Raw genomic sequence first — 17,521 nt, 5'->3', positions numbered from 1 at the left:
TCCCTAGCCATCTCACTGCCAGCATTAGAGTAAGGCCTTTTGGTTTTGGGACATTCTCTCTCATTTTATTTGATTTATTAGCTTCAATTCCAATTATATTGTATTATACTATATTATATTGTTATTTTGCATTCCGATATCTTATTTAGTAAATTAGTTTGTTTCTCCTCAGATTGCTGCTGCTCTTTTGTTTTTAGGCCCATCTCCCTACCCTTTAACTCTTTCCCTTTCCCAGGCCTTGGGTCCATGGGTTCCTCCATCCCATTAGTCACGGAACCAGGCCAAACCTGCCTGTAAACTGTTGACACGGATGTAGTTGCCAAGCAATTCTTGATGATATTCGAAAAGTCATAGCAACCAAGTGAATTCCCTGGAGACTGGAAAAAAGGCAACATCAAACCCATTTTTAAGAAGGGTAAAAAGGATTACCCCATGAACTAATAACCTGTCAGTCTCACCTCTGTTCCAGGAAAGATCATGGAAGAGATCCTCCTGCAAACTATGCTAAGGCTCATGGAAGGCAGGGAGGTGATACAGGGGAACCAGCATGGTTTCACCAAGGGCAAATCCTGCTTGACCAACTTAGTGGCCTTTTATGATGGTGTCACTGCATCAATGAACAAGAGAAGAGCCACTGATATCATTTATCTGGATTTCAGAAGGGCTTTGACACAGTACCCCACAACATCCATCTCTCCAAACTGTATAGATATGGATTTGATGGGTGGACTGTTCAGTGGACGAACTGGCTGCAGTATCGAGGCCAGAGAGTGGTGATCAATGGCTCAATGTCTGGATAGAGATCAGTGTTCCACAGGGATCGGTGCTCGACCAATACTCTTTAACATCTTCGTCAGTGACGTTGACAGTGGGGTCGAGTGCACCCTCAGCAAGTTTGTTGATGATATCAAGCTGTGGGGTGTGATTGAAACACCAGAGGGATGGGATGCCATCCAGAGGGACCAAGACAGGCTTGAGCAGTGGGCGCAGGTGAATCTCATGAGTTTCAACAAATCCAAATACAAGGTCTTGCACCTGGGTTAAAGCAACCCCCATTATCAATGGAAGCTGGGAGAGGAAAGGATTGAGCGCAGCCCTGCCAAAAAAGACCTGGGGAGTACTGGCCAACTGGACAAGAGCCAGCAATGTGCCCTTGCAGCCCAGAAAGCCAACTGTATCCTGCCCCTCTACTTTGCATTGGTGAGGCCTCGCCTAGAGTACTGCATCCAGATATGGAGTCCTCAGTACAGGAGAGACACAGACCTGTTGGAGCACGTCCAGAGGAAGGCCACAAAAATTGCGTAACATTCCTTGTACAATTAATTGGACACGGAAGCTTAAGCAAATTCCTTTCAGGAAGTCACAATCATCAGATCTCTGATGTACTTTGATTCTTTACTTGATCAAGTCCTTAACCTGTAGGCTGAAAAACAGCATTTTTATCTTACATAATTGTATTGTTTTATTAAATCTAAATCTGAAATTGTAGCTTTATGCTGGCACTTTATGTGACATGTACACTAGACACACTTTAAAATGTCTTCCAAGCTAATAAAAAATAACGTCAATACCATCACAATACTCTTCTCAATTTGAATTCATTTAAGCTTTGGCAATAAAGGCAAGAAATGAATGAAATTGGAGCAATTACAACTACAGGAAAGCGAGCAACAAACTATTCAAGGGGAGTTGCCAGGCTACTTTCTCTCACTTTTCACACTTTCCTTTCTTCAAGGAGTACCAACTTATTAACTAGACGGTTTCCATTGTAGTTTCAACAACCTTGCTTATATTCCTAGGACTCTCTTCAGCAAAAGAATAGCATTTTTTACTTATTAAATGTTCAAGGACTAGTAATTTAAGTACAGGTTTTTTTAAACAACGGAAGCTGCTTAAGCTATTATAACATAAAGTAGGTTCCTAGCCTGAGTTTAAAAATCTGACTAGTAAAGATATAAAGAATTCACCTTATCAAACAAAAGGTTTGTTTGACCAATAGGGAATAGATAAAAATTTTAAGAATCTAAGTTTAAAGTACATGAAAGGAAGAGAAAAGACGGAAGACAAGAAGAGAGAGGTGAGAGAAGCATAACCTTTGTAAATGTTCTGGGCTCTGGGCTCTTGCCAAAGCAAACACAGTGTAAAGCACTGTATGCATTTTGGCTCCATCGGTTTGAATAATACTATGGTGATGAACATGATTGCTCACAAGAATTTATGAAGATGCACACAGAAATTTTGCAGCATTAGAACTTTTTTTTAAACAGGATGATGGAAAACACTAACCAGCATCAAGCAAAATAGATCTTCAACAACTGTTAGGTTTTTGTTTTGTCTGTTTGAGTAAAAATTGTAGCGTGGTAACTAGTGGAGAATCAATATTTTCCTCACTCAGCCTTTCTTTTGTAATTTCGCATAAATGTTATATTACCAGTACCTCATTTTAGCACAATAGTGAATAATTTCAACTCTAATTTTAATGTCATCGACTCTGTCATATGTGGAAAACACAGGTGAAAGACTAGTTCACAAAAAAAATGAACTTGCAACAAAAATCATTATGACAAGCATTAGAAGATGACAAAATCCATGAGGAAAATATGTTACATCCTGTTCTGAAGATAATAACTGAAATGTCAAGGCCACTGTGTCTGTAGTTTAAGATTAAGTTTTCAACAACTTTTTAATTTAATATTAAATTAAGAATGAAAACACAGAAAGATCTAGAAAAAAGCAGTATTGTTGCTTGGCAATTAATGAATTGTGAAGAAGCACTTGGACTGAGTACACTCCTAACATCACCATAAGCACATTCTTCTTCTAGTCTGAGACTGACATTGTCAGTGACTAAAACATCACCACCTTGGCAATGGAATACAGATAGCTTTTCTCCAGCAGGACTCTTTACATGATAAACCCATCTCTCATCTGCTTATATATATTATTTATTCTTTAAAATAAAGACATTGATCCAAAAATAATACTCAGATCTTTAAGTGCACAAAGAACATAACACTATCGCGTTTGGAGAAGGTGTCATTGGAAGCTTGTGTTGTGAGATGATTAGTTTTGCTTCCATCTTGTTCAAATTCACTTTAAAATTAAGGTGTTTGGTTCTGAATTTATGCCAAACCCTGCGACAAAGCATAGGCTGCAGATGAAGCATCATGAAAGAGAGAGAGAGAGAAATGGGAGCCATCAGCAAAGCAAAACTGTAATAGAGAAAAGTTGAAGTAGGAGGGACATATTAAAAGAATCTACTATAATGGTTGAAAAAAAAAGCCCTGGGATGGTGCCATTCCACATCAAGCAGAAGAAAATGGAAATAGATAAGGGAAGAATTTGGTCAGCAGTTTTGGAGAATGGAGACAGCTCAGTCTCAAAGATTTTAACATAGCCTCCCCAAGGCCACAAACAATTGCCAAAATGGCAGCAAAATATGGTTCAGCAGCACAGATTATTAGTTATGGTATTGATTTGAAGATCTGATATAAAGTAGAGATTAGTATGCCAAGTGAAATAAGTAAATACAATGAGAAAGTAGGACTTTCAGATGACTATAAGCCATGTCTCAGAAATGATCTGAAAGTGATAAAAATTGTGGTGTCCTGTTTCCTTATTGTCATTGAAATGATCTGTTCCATTTATATGTACAGAACCAAAAAACAAATCAGAAAAGACAAACAGCATATAGCAGCACAAATGTTCGCCAAAGGTGGCACTAAGTAAAGGTTCTTCCTGCTCAGTATGCAATGATATAGAAGATACATTGACACAAACAGCTTCCTAACAATCATGAGAAAACAACCCAAAGTGAAAGTGGGAATCTGTACCAACTAGTCCTTTACCCTTGCAGTTAGGGTTGGAATAAAAAATGAAGACGAAATTGACATTGAAAATTGAGCAGCCCTTTCACTCTTGCAGCTGTCATCTCCAAACAAAGAATATAACAAATGGACAAAGGCAGTAAGAGGAATCCTGCACTCCTGTTGACTTCAAAACTCTCACTTGTGGAAAATGAAGAATGGTTGGTTGGGCAGACATCCTGCAGATATGCATTTTTATTCTGTTTTACAAATTCATTTTTGAAGGGTTCTAAATTACTTGATTATAAAGGATTTGCCACAAGATTAACAAAAAACAGCAACCAACACCAAAATAATCTCATCAATAAGCAAGTGAAGGATAAGTGTCATTCTTTCTGAATCTTGCTAGTAGGTAGAGAGCTGTGAGGTCCTTAAAGGATAGTTTGTTTGAATCCAGCAAGCTACTTAAAGAAAGTCCAGTTCATTTGCTGACACAGTTGATAGGTCTACATTTCATGTCAGATAACTGTCCAAAGTCTGAGGTGCTCAGCTACACATGAAGCCCTGAATTCAATGTCTTCCTCATCTGGCTGTTCCAGTGTCTTATCAATGGTAGTTGCACATACTTGCCTTTACTGCCTGTGGGTATATCCCCATCCAAAAGAAAGAAAGGAAGAAAAGAAGGGAGGAAAGCACCGTGCAGCGGAGAATGGGAAGAGGGAAAGAAAGACTCTATAATTTAGGGTATGAAATAGGAGATGTGGGCTCTTTCTTTTTACTTAGAATGATTTTTGCTTTTTATTTTGATAAAAACATTGTTCTTGGGGTTGTTCTTTTGTTATTGTTGTTGTTTGGTTTTGGTTTTGTTTGTATTTTTTTGAGGAGGATTGTGTGTTTTTTCCAGTAACATTTTATAAACCCGGGATAGAAGATATGGAGCAAGTATTCTCTCCAAAGCAAGAGACAGTTTAGAATCAGGTTAATGGAACAGCTCTCCAATTGTGAAGCTTTCACATGAGGTGAGCACTGCTGCCCATATGCTGATAGTACATGGTATAAAGGCTTTGCAAATGCCTATCAAACCAGGTCCTTTGAGAACTCTGCAACCTGTTCAACCAGCTCAAACGTAAACATTTAGCACAGTGTAGTTCTACGCATGCTCAGAAGATGAACTGTCAGTGTCTAAAGAACTACAGGTTCAAGGAGCTAACAAAGCAGGACAGAATGCATGGTGCGTATAAAACTCAGAAGGGACTAAATCTTACTGCAAGAACGTATTGCAAAAGCATATTAATTTAGCCTGGATTACTACAGAATTAAAGAAGTCTTCAGGTAGTTTTTCTTTTCGCCTTTTTCTTTCTCTCTCATTTTTTTTTTAATGAATTGCCTGTAAACCTTTAACATCCCCATTTAAAAAAATAAGCAACATAAAGCAAATTTTGAATGTGCACTAAAGGTAAATAAGATCATCAAGAAAAAGTGTGTCTTCTCTAATAGGAACTAGAAAAATATAGAAAAAATAGAAATACAGGTAAAACAAAGCTAATACCAAAGAGTGACACCTGCTTTTATAAGTAATAATTTATAAGGCACACCAACCGAGATGGGATTCAATGGGAATTTGTTCCCCAATTCAGGTTAAGAAACATAATAAAAGCTATTTTACCTTAGTCAAACGATGTCTGCACTTCGGCATCCACAGCAGCAAGTATCAGAGCTCAGATGGAATCGGTTTGCTCTTGAAATAAATTACTTGCATGTTCCTGCACGTATGGTTACTATTAACAAAAGAAAGTTTAGGATCTCATGAGCTGTCAAATATATATGTATATCCACAGAAGATCTTGAAGGTGACCTAACCAAACTTTGTTTGTGCTTTTCAGCACATGTGAGAACAGATTTTGGAGTTATGTCTTTAGACACAGAATAAAATAATTTTTATAAGTATTAGCCTAGTCAATGTTTGTTTTACAGCAGTAATCTTTATTTTATATTACCATTTTCAGTTTGTTATCATTAACAGTATTCTCGTTATTATTGTTGTTCTTGATTTTGTTGCTATTACTAATTCTGAAAAACCACTGGATAACTTGGTCTCAGAATATTTATACTAATTTGTCCTAAATTATCACTTTGAGAATCAGGACTAACAAATGTGTATGTTGATACTATACAAAACACGAGCAATGTACATTCTACAAGTAGGGTGCTCAACATGACTAAAAGCAATAATCCTAAAAAAAGGATTCTTAAGAATTAGAGAAGGAATTATCTAAAGACCAAAATATTCTCTTATCGCACTCATGGGCACAAAACAAAACAAATTTTTATTTAAACTGAATTAAAATATCTTTTGTGAAAACAGACTAATGAGAAATTGAGTAGCTAATTGTTAAAGTAGTTTTCATAAGTTGAAATATCTACATTTACATTTGAGCTTCTCAACCTGCTTTTCCCTAATATTTGATACGGAGCAACAGACATATTCAGGGAGTCATTTATCTGATCTATTTCCAATGTGTACTGTAGGATAATACACATCACACCCCAGGGAGATCTATTTCTCTACAATGACCATGAAGGGAGTTTCAGGTGACTAATTCAGGAAGTACTACAATTATATACATTTGTTCTGATGAATCCCACTCTGTCTTCATGTGTTCTTGAAGAGGAATGTGATGAAGCTTAATGCTAAGAAACTTACAAGAACATACTGAGGAAGTAGGTCAGAAGAATTTAAATTTCCAGGATCGGTTACTAAGAAATTACCATAGTCAAATCTCCCATAAGTCCTGAAATATATCTCTTTATATTATAAAATTAATTTTTAAAATGAGCTTATTAGCATAGAGTGGCAGTCATGAACTGGTAACGTATGAAGAGAACCTGGAATGGTAAGATAGAATCCATAAAAGGCACTTGGAGTAATCACCATACATCCAGGTATAAGAAATTAAAAACACACCAGAAAGTGCAGTGATGCCTCTTGGTCTGTGTTTGAGGACCATGTGGAGAAGAATGGCTTTTAGATTGCTGAAGTTGTTAAATGCATTTCTTTGACTTTCCCTGGAGCTGTTAGGCCATCATAAACAAGCCCTGAAACTTTTCAGAATGTAAATACAAATTTCAGAGAAATCCTTCAGGAAAATACAAATGACTGTATTTGCAAATATGCAAATAACTCTTACTAAAATCAAATTGTATGCATATTTTTAATAAAAGACTGGCAGTGCTTGAGTTCCTGGTAGTTAGGGCCTATTCATCTGCTGCAGGGGGACACTCATTTACCTAGTACAGGGTAGCCATGAGTATCACCAAGCAGCGGAAGAAGTTGCCCAGAGGAATGCCTAGAGATGTGGTGGAGTCTCCTTCTACGGAGATATTCAAGATCCATCTGGACACTCACTTGTGTGACCTATTGCAGGGAACCTGCTTTAGCAGGGGAGCTGGACTCTATCATCTCTTGAGGTCCCTTCCAACCCCTGCAATTCTGCGATTCTGTGAATTGTACCCTCTGATTTTGTAGGCTTCAAGACCACACTGGACTAAATTAATTTCCACAGTACTTTCCAAATATATGATTAAATGATTTTTATGTGCATGTATACATACACACAAAACTATTCTGATTTACAAATTATACCAAAGTTAATTTCTGATTTTCAAGGAACAATGCATAATAAAAATGTTCTAAATGACCTATGGATAAACAAATGTAAAAATTCCCTTTTGACACTGCAACTTTCCTATTGTCTAATACCAAAAGTTATATTGCAATAAGGGACTAAAAAATCACACCACTTTGTTTCTGTTCTATCTCCACACACAAAGTCAGATATAGGAGTTAATTCAACTGCTTATAAGCTTCGAGTTATCTCCATTTTTATTCTTCATGCAAACAAAGAGAGAGTTCTCAAGTCAGCATTTCACATCTAGGTACATTTATCAGAACTACCAAAATTTTTAAGAACTGACTTGATTATATTTATTTCCCTTTTTCACTACATGCTTCATTTAGGTAATCCTTCTTGCCATCATTTCCAAAGGGACAGACCAGAAAAAATGAAGAGAAAAATCTGTATTCATCTTATATCAGAATTCCTGTATACAAATGACACTTACTGACAAGGTAGAATCTTGAGCTCAGGCTAATTAAACACCTCAAGCCTTAAAAAAATATAAAACCCAAGTCATCTAACTGCACAAAAAAAAATGCCAGTAACTTTCTGCTGGAAGAGCATCATTTTTTTTCATAAAGTTTATAGATAATACATAGAAAATCTCTAACACACTTGTGTATATTTAATTTGGAAATATAAGATTAATTAAACGTAATACTTTCTCAATTTGAAAACTTGGTATTATAGTGTAAATAACAATATAGAATGACAGCAATAAAATCAAAGTACATTTTTAAACATTCTTGATCAATTAATTTTTTTATGAGAACAGTAATAACAGTAGTGTTGTGGAGTTTTTCACTTAATATAATTTCATGGACCATTGCTCTGTACTAACAAATAGGAATTCATAAACTTCCGTTAAACCATAGAAACAAATTTGCACTTATCATGAGAATTATGAATATTTTCCGCGGGACCTGTTTCTGACTTAATAGCAGCTTCCACCACCGTGGTTAAACTAATTTCAATGGTATTGCACTTAATATTTTTCAGTGTGTGATCAAAATCATTATGTAATTGTGGTTCATCAAATAAATCTGGGAGCCAGATTCCACTGACAACTTATTTCAAACATGGAAGTCCAGAGGAATCTTCATGAGGCACCTGGTTTAAAATTTCCTCCAGCTTAATCCCTGCAGGGCATCCACTTCATTTTAGATGGAACCTATATACTTTTTTACTGGCAACTGGATATAGAGATATCTGGGAGCCTTGAGCTGACTTTGAATACCATGGTGAGTTAACCCCAGTAGGCAGCTCCGCTCTCAGAGATGCTCACTCACTCCCTACCTCCCAGCAGGATGGGGGAAGACAACTGGAAAGGTAAAAGTGAGAAAACCCATGCATTAAGACAGTTTAATATGTAAAGAAAAAGCTGAGCATGCAAGCAAAGCAAAATAGGTAATTGACTTACTACTTCCCATGGGCAGGCAAGATGTTCAACCATTTCCAGGAAAGCAGGGCTTAGAGCACTGAACAATTACATGGGAAGACAAATGCCGTCACTCCAAACACCTCCTCTGTCCTCCTTCCTTTGCCTAGCTTTTATTGCTGAGCATGGCATTGTATGGTATGGGACATTCTTTTGGTCTGTTTGGGACAGCAGTCCTGGCCTCCCAGCCTCTTTTGCTCCAGCCTCAATGGTGGAGTAATATGAGAAACAGAAGAAACCTTGATTCTGTGTAAGCATTGCACAACAATAGATAAAAGGTGAGTGTGTTATCAATATCATTTTGGTCACAAATCCAAAACATAGCACCATAAGAGATACTACGACGAAAATTATCATCTCAGCCAAAACCAATCCAAACAGCTAAGTTTAGACAACATAATTCCACTTGGGAAAAATATTTTAGTATCAGTATTAACATTAATAGTAGTAGCATTTACGTCTGACCTAGCTTCATTACGGTCATTTCTTAGTCAACAAGGAGAAGTAAACTCTTAGGAATATAATTCTTACGAATTATCTTACACATCTACACCTAGGTCAAATAACATCCTAGAATCAATCATTTCTTTGCATTGACTATAAAGGAAGCCCTAGTAACCACCTGCACCCTGTGCTTTCAATCACTTTTACACCTACTGAACATATAATGATTTAAAGCATTATGATATCATGTGATTCAAGTAACTTGCTTCATTCTATCTATTCTAAACGGTCTGGCCATTTGTCACTATAGCACTGCATGGGGACTTTTTGGAGGAAAAGAATAGAAGGGTAGTTAAGAGATGTTTGCTTTCCACTGATTGCATACTCGAAGAGACAGTAAAGACTCATAACAAGGATGAAGGATGTTACTTATTCTGCTTCACCATGTGTTACACAGAAACATAATTGCAATGATATTTCAAAAATAAAATACCTACAAATGTGCAGCATCTCCAGGTGCAAAGTAAATATAAGAGCGATACATGAGACAAGTGTCAGTCTCAAGCGTACCTCTCAAAGGTGGTGATAAGGATATTCGGCTCTTATAAGAACAATTTGTGATCACATGCTTGCTTATAGATGAGGATTTGAAAGATTTGTAGATAAGCATTTTCATATAAGACACGCTTTCCATCAAAGTCTTTCATTCAAATCTTGGTTTAAATAAATGCAGTGTATCAGCCTAACGCTCCTCAGATACTGACTACATCACATATCCCAGACAATTGCCACCACTGGCAATCCAGCAAGGGAAGTCAAGCTCTGCTGATGAGTCAGGGGTGAGGTTTGGTGAGATAAAATGAGCAGTGCAGGCTCAGCTGAGGACGCTAATTCTATTCTCCTATCAGATGTACATTATTGATCTCAGCAGTCTAAAATAAGAGTGTGTATTTCATGCAGCTGACAGCAGCCTTCCAGTTAAATTGCTTTTCAGCTGGCAAACTATTCTGTGTGCTTTGTTACAGAGATCATCAGTAAATGCATGCTTTCTTTTTTGTGCTTCTAACCATAGTTAAGACAGTGAGTAATCTGAACAGCTATTTAAATATTATTAGTCACTGCCTTTAACATGCGTAAATGGGGGCTGTATGCATGGATCTTAGTGCTTGGCAACAGCTGGTGAGAAAGAATTCACCATGCTGAGCATGGCCTGCTGTTCCCCCCAGTAGGATGTGTCCAACTGTACATGGTAGAGAAAAATCAGTGAGGTCCATCACAGGTAGGCCCTACACTGTCCGGGGAAAAGGTTATTTGGGAATAGCGTATTGAGTCTGTGCAATACACTGGTCCAGATGATTCACAAACAAATTTCAACTGGTAAAGATATAATCTTATTCCTTTCTCTTCATTGTCTCTCAAATAAATTAAGTAGAAGAAAGGGAAGAAGGCAGACAAGAAATCTTTTCTTAAAAATGTAGAAAAGTAAAATATTTCCAGAAAAATATTATGAAAGAGGGAGATCTAGAATTTGAGAATACTTCACGCATCCATATGTACCCACTCCTTACAAAACTACTAATGCTGCATATCCTTTTAATACAGTATGAGGGAAGAAATTGGGCTTGTATGAAATTATCCCATCCTGAAAGAATTCCTAGCTAGTGGTATGAAGAAAGGGGTTACGAACAGGCAAAATCTGAGGGAACCCTGAAATAAGAGAGGTACAGGAACTATAGAGGGGTCCAAGGGAAAACTGAGGGTAAAGTAAGGGGCTCAGAGGAAAAATAGCAGTTAGGAATAGCCTCTGAGAAGGAAAAGCCCAGAAGACAAAAGTAGACCTCATACAAGGGAATGGGAGGCCAGCCAAGAGCAAGAACAGTACTTGTATAAACTCTCCAGTAGGACATACTGCATGCATCCATGAGTTTCTTGCAGGAAAAACTCAACAGATAAAGAAGGAAGCCATTGATTGAGAAAATTAGAGGTGTTACTAAATGAAACTACTGGGCATAACACTAACAGCCTTACAAAGAACTGCCTTAAGTTGTAGTTGTATTTGTTTACACAGCCTACATGTTTATCTGAGCAGAGGCCATGTTTTTATTTTGGATATACACAGCAGGGGCCCCATTCATTAACTACACCCTTCTCAGTGTTAACATACCAGTGATAACCAGCAGCATCAGATATAGCCAGCAACTGAATGACAAAACCACAGCTAAACAACCACAAATGCTGGAATAGTGGAGGAGTTGTGTCCACCCACTTCATCTGATGGGAAGGAACTAGCACAGCGATATGCTAAATGCTCATAAGATGGTTATAAATACAAGGAAGTAAACAGCAAGAATACATAATGTACGTTATTACTGTAATTTGGTGAGAAAAAAAGGGAAGATGAATTAAGATAAATTAAGAGCCAATTTTCAGGTATACTTATCACTGCAAGTACATTGTACAGTGGTACTCAGCAGAAAGCTGAAACATTCACAAGCAGGGTCTAAAAGTTTAGGCTATTCTATCATTTCCAAATCTGTTGTGCAGCCACTGCTGTTAAACGGTTGACACGATGCATGGCCCCAGCAGAGGATAATAGCTCAGTATGCTGTATGAAGCCCACTTAAACTGTTCTGGCAAGAGTTATTAATTATCCCACAGCTGAATCTATTGAAGACTTATTAACACTAATTCACAAGAAAGGGGCTTGTTTGATTCCCAGCAGGAATAGGGATGGAGAAGCTAAATTAGACTGTTATTAAAATGCACCTAATATTAAGGCCAAGCCTCTCAAAGTAATGCAATTTTAAAGTGATATTAGTAAGATTATCTGAAATATCCTTGACTCCTCTATAAATATTACTACTGTATTACTATGCAATTAGTATTCATTGCCAAATCAAACTTTCTTTAACTATGACATTTAGAATAACCTTTAGAGCACCAAAACTTATGTGAACCTACTCCAGATAATCATGGCCAAAAGCTAAGTCTGCTGGTTAGGATTTCTTTAATGTTTATTTTAGATATTAAAACTGATTGCCATATATAAATCCATCATGAATTATTTCAGAAGGAATTAAAGAACTCTTGCAAAGTAATTCATGAAATACTTTTAAAAAAATTACTATCACCAGCAATTTAAAAATCACTATCAGAGGAAACCAGAAAGCAGAACTGGCATTAATTATATTAATATTTAAGGCTTTTTCTGGGTTACAAAAAACAAGAATAAGCAAGCGCCTTAGGCTGGAATTGGAAACAAAAGCTGGAAATATCTTCCGTATTTCTTCAAGAAGTTTAAAAACCCAACAGAATGCTACAAGGTTAGATTTATTTGTATATTTGCATTTAAATAACAGCTTCCATTTTAATTATGCCTTTTTTTTATCTATGCAGGCATTATTTTGGGATAAAAGCATCTTTAAATATCTTTTTTTTAATTAATAAAAATAAATCAACAAGGATGATATAGCAACCTGGAATTCTATAACAAACTACATTTTCACTTTACTGGAAAAATAAATGTTTAGATTTGCAAAAATATGTATTTAATTTGAAATCTATTTTACGTATCTAATAATAAAAAGGTTAATTTTACTTTTAAAATTAAAATAATAGAATTTTTTTTGTTGGAAGGGACCTTTAAAGATCGCCTAGTCCCACTTCCCTGCCGTGGACAGGGTTATCTCTAGATTAGAATTCCCAAAGCCGCATCCAACCCCTCCTGAATTAGTCATAGGTTAAACAAACTTTACACCTTTAATTTAAACGTTTCCTGGCATGATTCCTTAATATAGTCTAGTGCCTGTTGGCATGTTTTGAGAAAAACTGAAGTGTCTAAGATAGAGTTAGCTGAAAGTTGCAGTCCTGAAAATTGTGTAGATGATGCACAATATTGAAACTACAAAATCCTAACGAAATTGTCAATGGACCTCATTTTTTAATTGAAAGTTTCCCAAATTATTTTTCTGTGCATGATCTTTAGCACTTCGTTCAATCTTACAAGTAAGTTGCTATGAAGCTTATATAGAATATATAAGCTTATATAGTTTTTATATTCTTATATAGTAGCATATATAGCGTTTTGTTGGGATTTTTTCCTAAAAATCCTGAAAAAGCCAATGGAGAAAAACATGGATCCCAGGAAGGGATGGAATTCAGACATCTAAAACTTTTTGGTTTCTTGTATTTACTGTGCTCCCTCTGACTGTCTGGAAGCATTATCCCACAAGCACACCATTTCCAGGAGTCCCATCCTGCAATGCCCTACAGCTGCCCCATTCAGCTCAGGGAGCCTTCCTGTCTGACACACTGTTCTGGGGTCCATGTCAGTAAGGCTCTTCCAAACTCAGTAACTCCATTCTTTTTCATTTTTAAGTGAGATCTTTTGCCTGACAGAAGAGAAAATGTTATTTCAGAATGAAATAATTTTGACATTTCAATCACAGCTTTCTTTCCATCCAGATAGAAAATGTTTCATAAAGATCATGATCACATGAGAACCATGGACAAGATCTGCTGTTGGTAGCTGGGTTGACATAATGCTGTTTTATGGAATAAGAAGTCAATCATTTGTAACAGAGTACTATTTCTACAGTGGTTCTTTAAGAGAGACAGAATGATCACTTTTTAAATGTGAATAAATGTACTGAGAATAACAAAGCTTTCCCTGAGCTCTTAGGAGAGCCTCATAATAAAGTGATTATGTCTGGTTGTCTATTATAAAATGTTCCTGGTACTGAATGACTTTGAATATCCAATACTGAAGCAGCACATTCATCATCTGCAAGCATTTCCAAAAGTGGTCATGAATTTTCAAACTGATTATAGCGACCTGACAGAAACATTTTTAAAAGCTTGACCCAGCAAAATGCTGAGCAGTTTTCCTGAGGTGTTGTGGAGCCTCAAAGCCAATTGTTTTCAGGGAGAGCTGTGGCTACTCACTGGATTTTAGGAATACTCAGCATTTTGCAAGATTTAACTCTGAACATCCTAATTGAAAGTCAATGAGAGTTAGTTTCTAAAATTCAGCGTCTCTAAGATATTTCAGGACTTGAAATCAATGGAGTCAGCTCTCTAAGTGCCTTTGAAGCTCAGAGTTTTCACTTTGCAGAGTTCAGTGCCACAATGTCTGACTGAATGACTGACACAAGTATCCATAAAAATGGTAGGATGTACTGATGTATTTACATGCCTGCCAACTTCTGCAACATATTTGCAACTGTCAAAGAAACAATGAATTGTGGGGGGAGGGTGGAACACCCTTAGAAATAAGAGCATCTTTTATGTGTGTCATTTGTAGAATTATCACAATCTTTCACTGTTTGAGGAAAATAGATTGAAGAGATTGAAATAAAGATGATATTCAAAAACAACAGTAGAAATGCGGTTTAGTCATCCAAGCATGTTTGAAAAGTAATACAGACGCATTTCAGCTATTTCATCTGGAAATAGTATGCTATAGCTAAAATCTTTGGTTTCACTTTGATTGAAAAGTGCATCACTACAGTACTTTTTCATAGGCCTTAACAGAACAGCAGATGTGACTCACTGCCCCAAGAGCAGTCAGCATATAAAAGTTACTGAATGCCTTCTTTGCTTCAGTTTTTACTGCTAGACTGCCCCTCAGGAATCCCAGACCCTGGAGGTAAGAGAGTCTGAGGAAAGGAAGATTTCCCCTTGGTCAAGGAAGATCTGGTCAGAGATTATCTACACAAACTTGATGCACACAAATCCACGAGCCCCAGTGGGATGCATCCACAAGTGCTGAGGAAGTTGGCAGAAGTGATTGCCAAACTGCTCCCATCATCTTTGAGAAGTGCCTGAGGACTGGAGGATAGCCAGTGTCACTCCAATCTTCAAGAAAGAGCAAGAAAGCGGAGCTGGGAAACTACAGGCCAGTCAGCCTCACCTTTGTCCCTGGGAAGGTGATGGAGCAGCTTATTCTGGATGTATCGCCAAGCAAGTGGAAGAGAAGGTGCTTGTCAGGACTCTTCAGCATGGATTCACCAGGGGAGAATCATGCTCAACCAATATGATAGCCTTCTATGATGTGCTAACTGGCAGAGTAGATGACAGGAGAGTAGGAGAGTAGTGGATGTTGTCTATCTTGATCTTAGCAAAGCTTTTAACACAGCCTCCCATAACATCCTCCTAGGTAAGCTTAGGAAGTATGAGATTGATGAGCGGACAGTTAAGTGGATTGAGAACTGTCTGACTGGCAAAGCTTAGAGTGTTATGATTAGCAGCACAGAGTCTGGTTGGAGGCCTGTAGATAGCAGTGTTCCCCAGGGGTCTGTGCTGGGTCCAGTCTTCTTCAACATATTCATCAATGACCTGGATGAATAGATAGAGTGCACCCTTGGCAAATTCACTAATGATATGAAGCTGGGAAGAGTGGCTGACACCAAAAGGCTGCGCTGTCAGTCGGCAAGACCTGGACAGGCTCACCTGGAGTTGGGTGGAGAGGAACGTGATGCTGTTTAACAAGGGCACAGCAATACAGAGTTCTACGTGTGGGAAGGAATAACCACATGCACCAGTACAAGTTAGAGGCTGACCTGCTGGAAAGAAGATCTGCAGAGAAGGACCAGGGCATCCTGGTGGAAAACAGGTTGTCCATGAGCCAGCAGTGTGCCCTTATGGCCAAGAAGGCCAATGGCATCCTGCAGTGCATTAAAAAGAGCATGGCCAGCAGGTCAAGGGAAGACATCCACCCTCCTCTACTTTAGTGAGGCTACATCTGGAGTACTGTCTCCATTTCTGGGCTCCCTATTTCAAGAAAGACGGGGATCTCCCAGAAAGAGTCCAGTGGAGGGCTACAAAAACGATGCCTGGAGCATCTCCCTTATGAAGAAGGATTGAGACCTGGGACTGTTCAGCTTGGAGAAGAGAGGCGATCTTATCAATGCCTGTAAATATCAAATGTGCAGAAGTCAAGAGGATAAGACCAGGCTCTTTTCGGTGCTGTGCAGTGACAGAACAAGGGGCAAAAGGCACAAACTGAAACACAGGAAGTTCCATATGTACATGAGGAAGAACTTTTTTACTGCAAGAGTGACAGAGCACTTGAACAGGCTGCCCAGAGAGGCTGAGGAGTCTCCTTCTCTGGAGACATTCAAAACCTTTCTGGATGCTTTCCTGTGTGACCTACTCTTTGGAACCTGCTTTAGCATCAGGATTGGACTTGACTATCTTCAGAGATGTCCCTTCCAACCCATACCATTCTCTACTTCTGTGAAATCTGTGTACCATATGGCAGAAAATAAAAGCAGAAAAAAACATGCCAGTGGCATATCAGAACAGCCTGATAAGACATCCACTGATGGCCCCAGCAAAGTCCCTCACCCTCCATGACTTCCATCTTCAGCCCTTTCTAAAAGAAGTCAGAGGTGGGATGGAGTCATTCATAACTAACACATGGAGAAATTAGTAGTGATTCTGCCTCTAAATGTCTGCCTGATGGATGAACTAAAGCTTTCCCCAGAAGATTCCTCTGGAACTGTTTCCTCCACTTCTACTATTTGTAGCATAGGCTCTGCTTCATGTCCCTAGGATGGGGGAAAAGGAAAGATCACAATCCAAGGATTGATGATTAGAAAGCTACAACACCTCTTCTACAAAGAAAGGCTGAGGGAGCTGGGCTTGTTCAGCCTGGAGAAGAGAAGGCTCTGGAGAGATCTTACTGCTGCTTTTCAGTATCTAAAGGGATCTTATAAACTGAAGTGAGACTGACTCTTTACACAGTCCAATATTGATAGGACAAGGGGGAATACTATTAAACAAAACGATGTTTGAAGGAAATTCCTCCCACAGAGGGTTGTGAGGTAACAAAATATGTAGTGAAGAGAAGCTGTAGATGCCACGCCCTTGGTGTTCAAGACCAGGTTAGCAGATAACAGGGAAGATGGAAATAGATTACCTTTAAGGTCCCTTTCAACCCAAATCATTCTGTGACTGTGTGATTCTGTGCTTTGTGGATTAATCTGGCAGGCAACTCAGCGCCACACACTGAACTGTTTGTTCAGTTTCCCCCAAGTGGGATGAAGCAGAGCACTAGGAACAGAATTTGTGAGTTAAAAACTCTTTAATAAGAAAGAAAATGGAAACAAAAAATACCCTGATAACTATATACATACAAATATTCACCACTTCAC

This window comes from Numida meleagris, chromosome 3 (assembly GCF_002078875.1).
Source record: "Numida meleagris isolate 19003 breed g44 Domestic line chromosome 3, NumMel1.0, whole genome shotgun sequence".
Lineage (NCBI taxonomy): Eukaryota > Metazoa > Chordata > Aves > Galliformes > Numididae > Numida > Numida meleagris.
The sequence above is the reverse complement of the archived record's forward strand: the minus strand, read 5'-3'. Positions refer to the sequence as shown.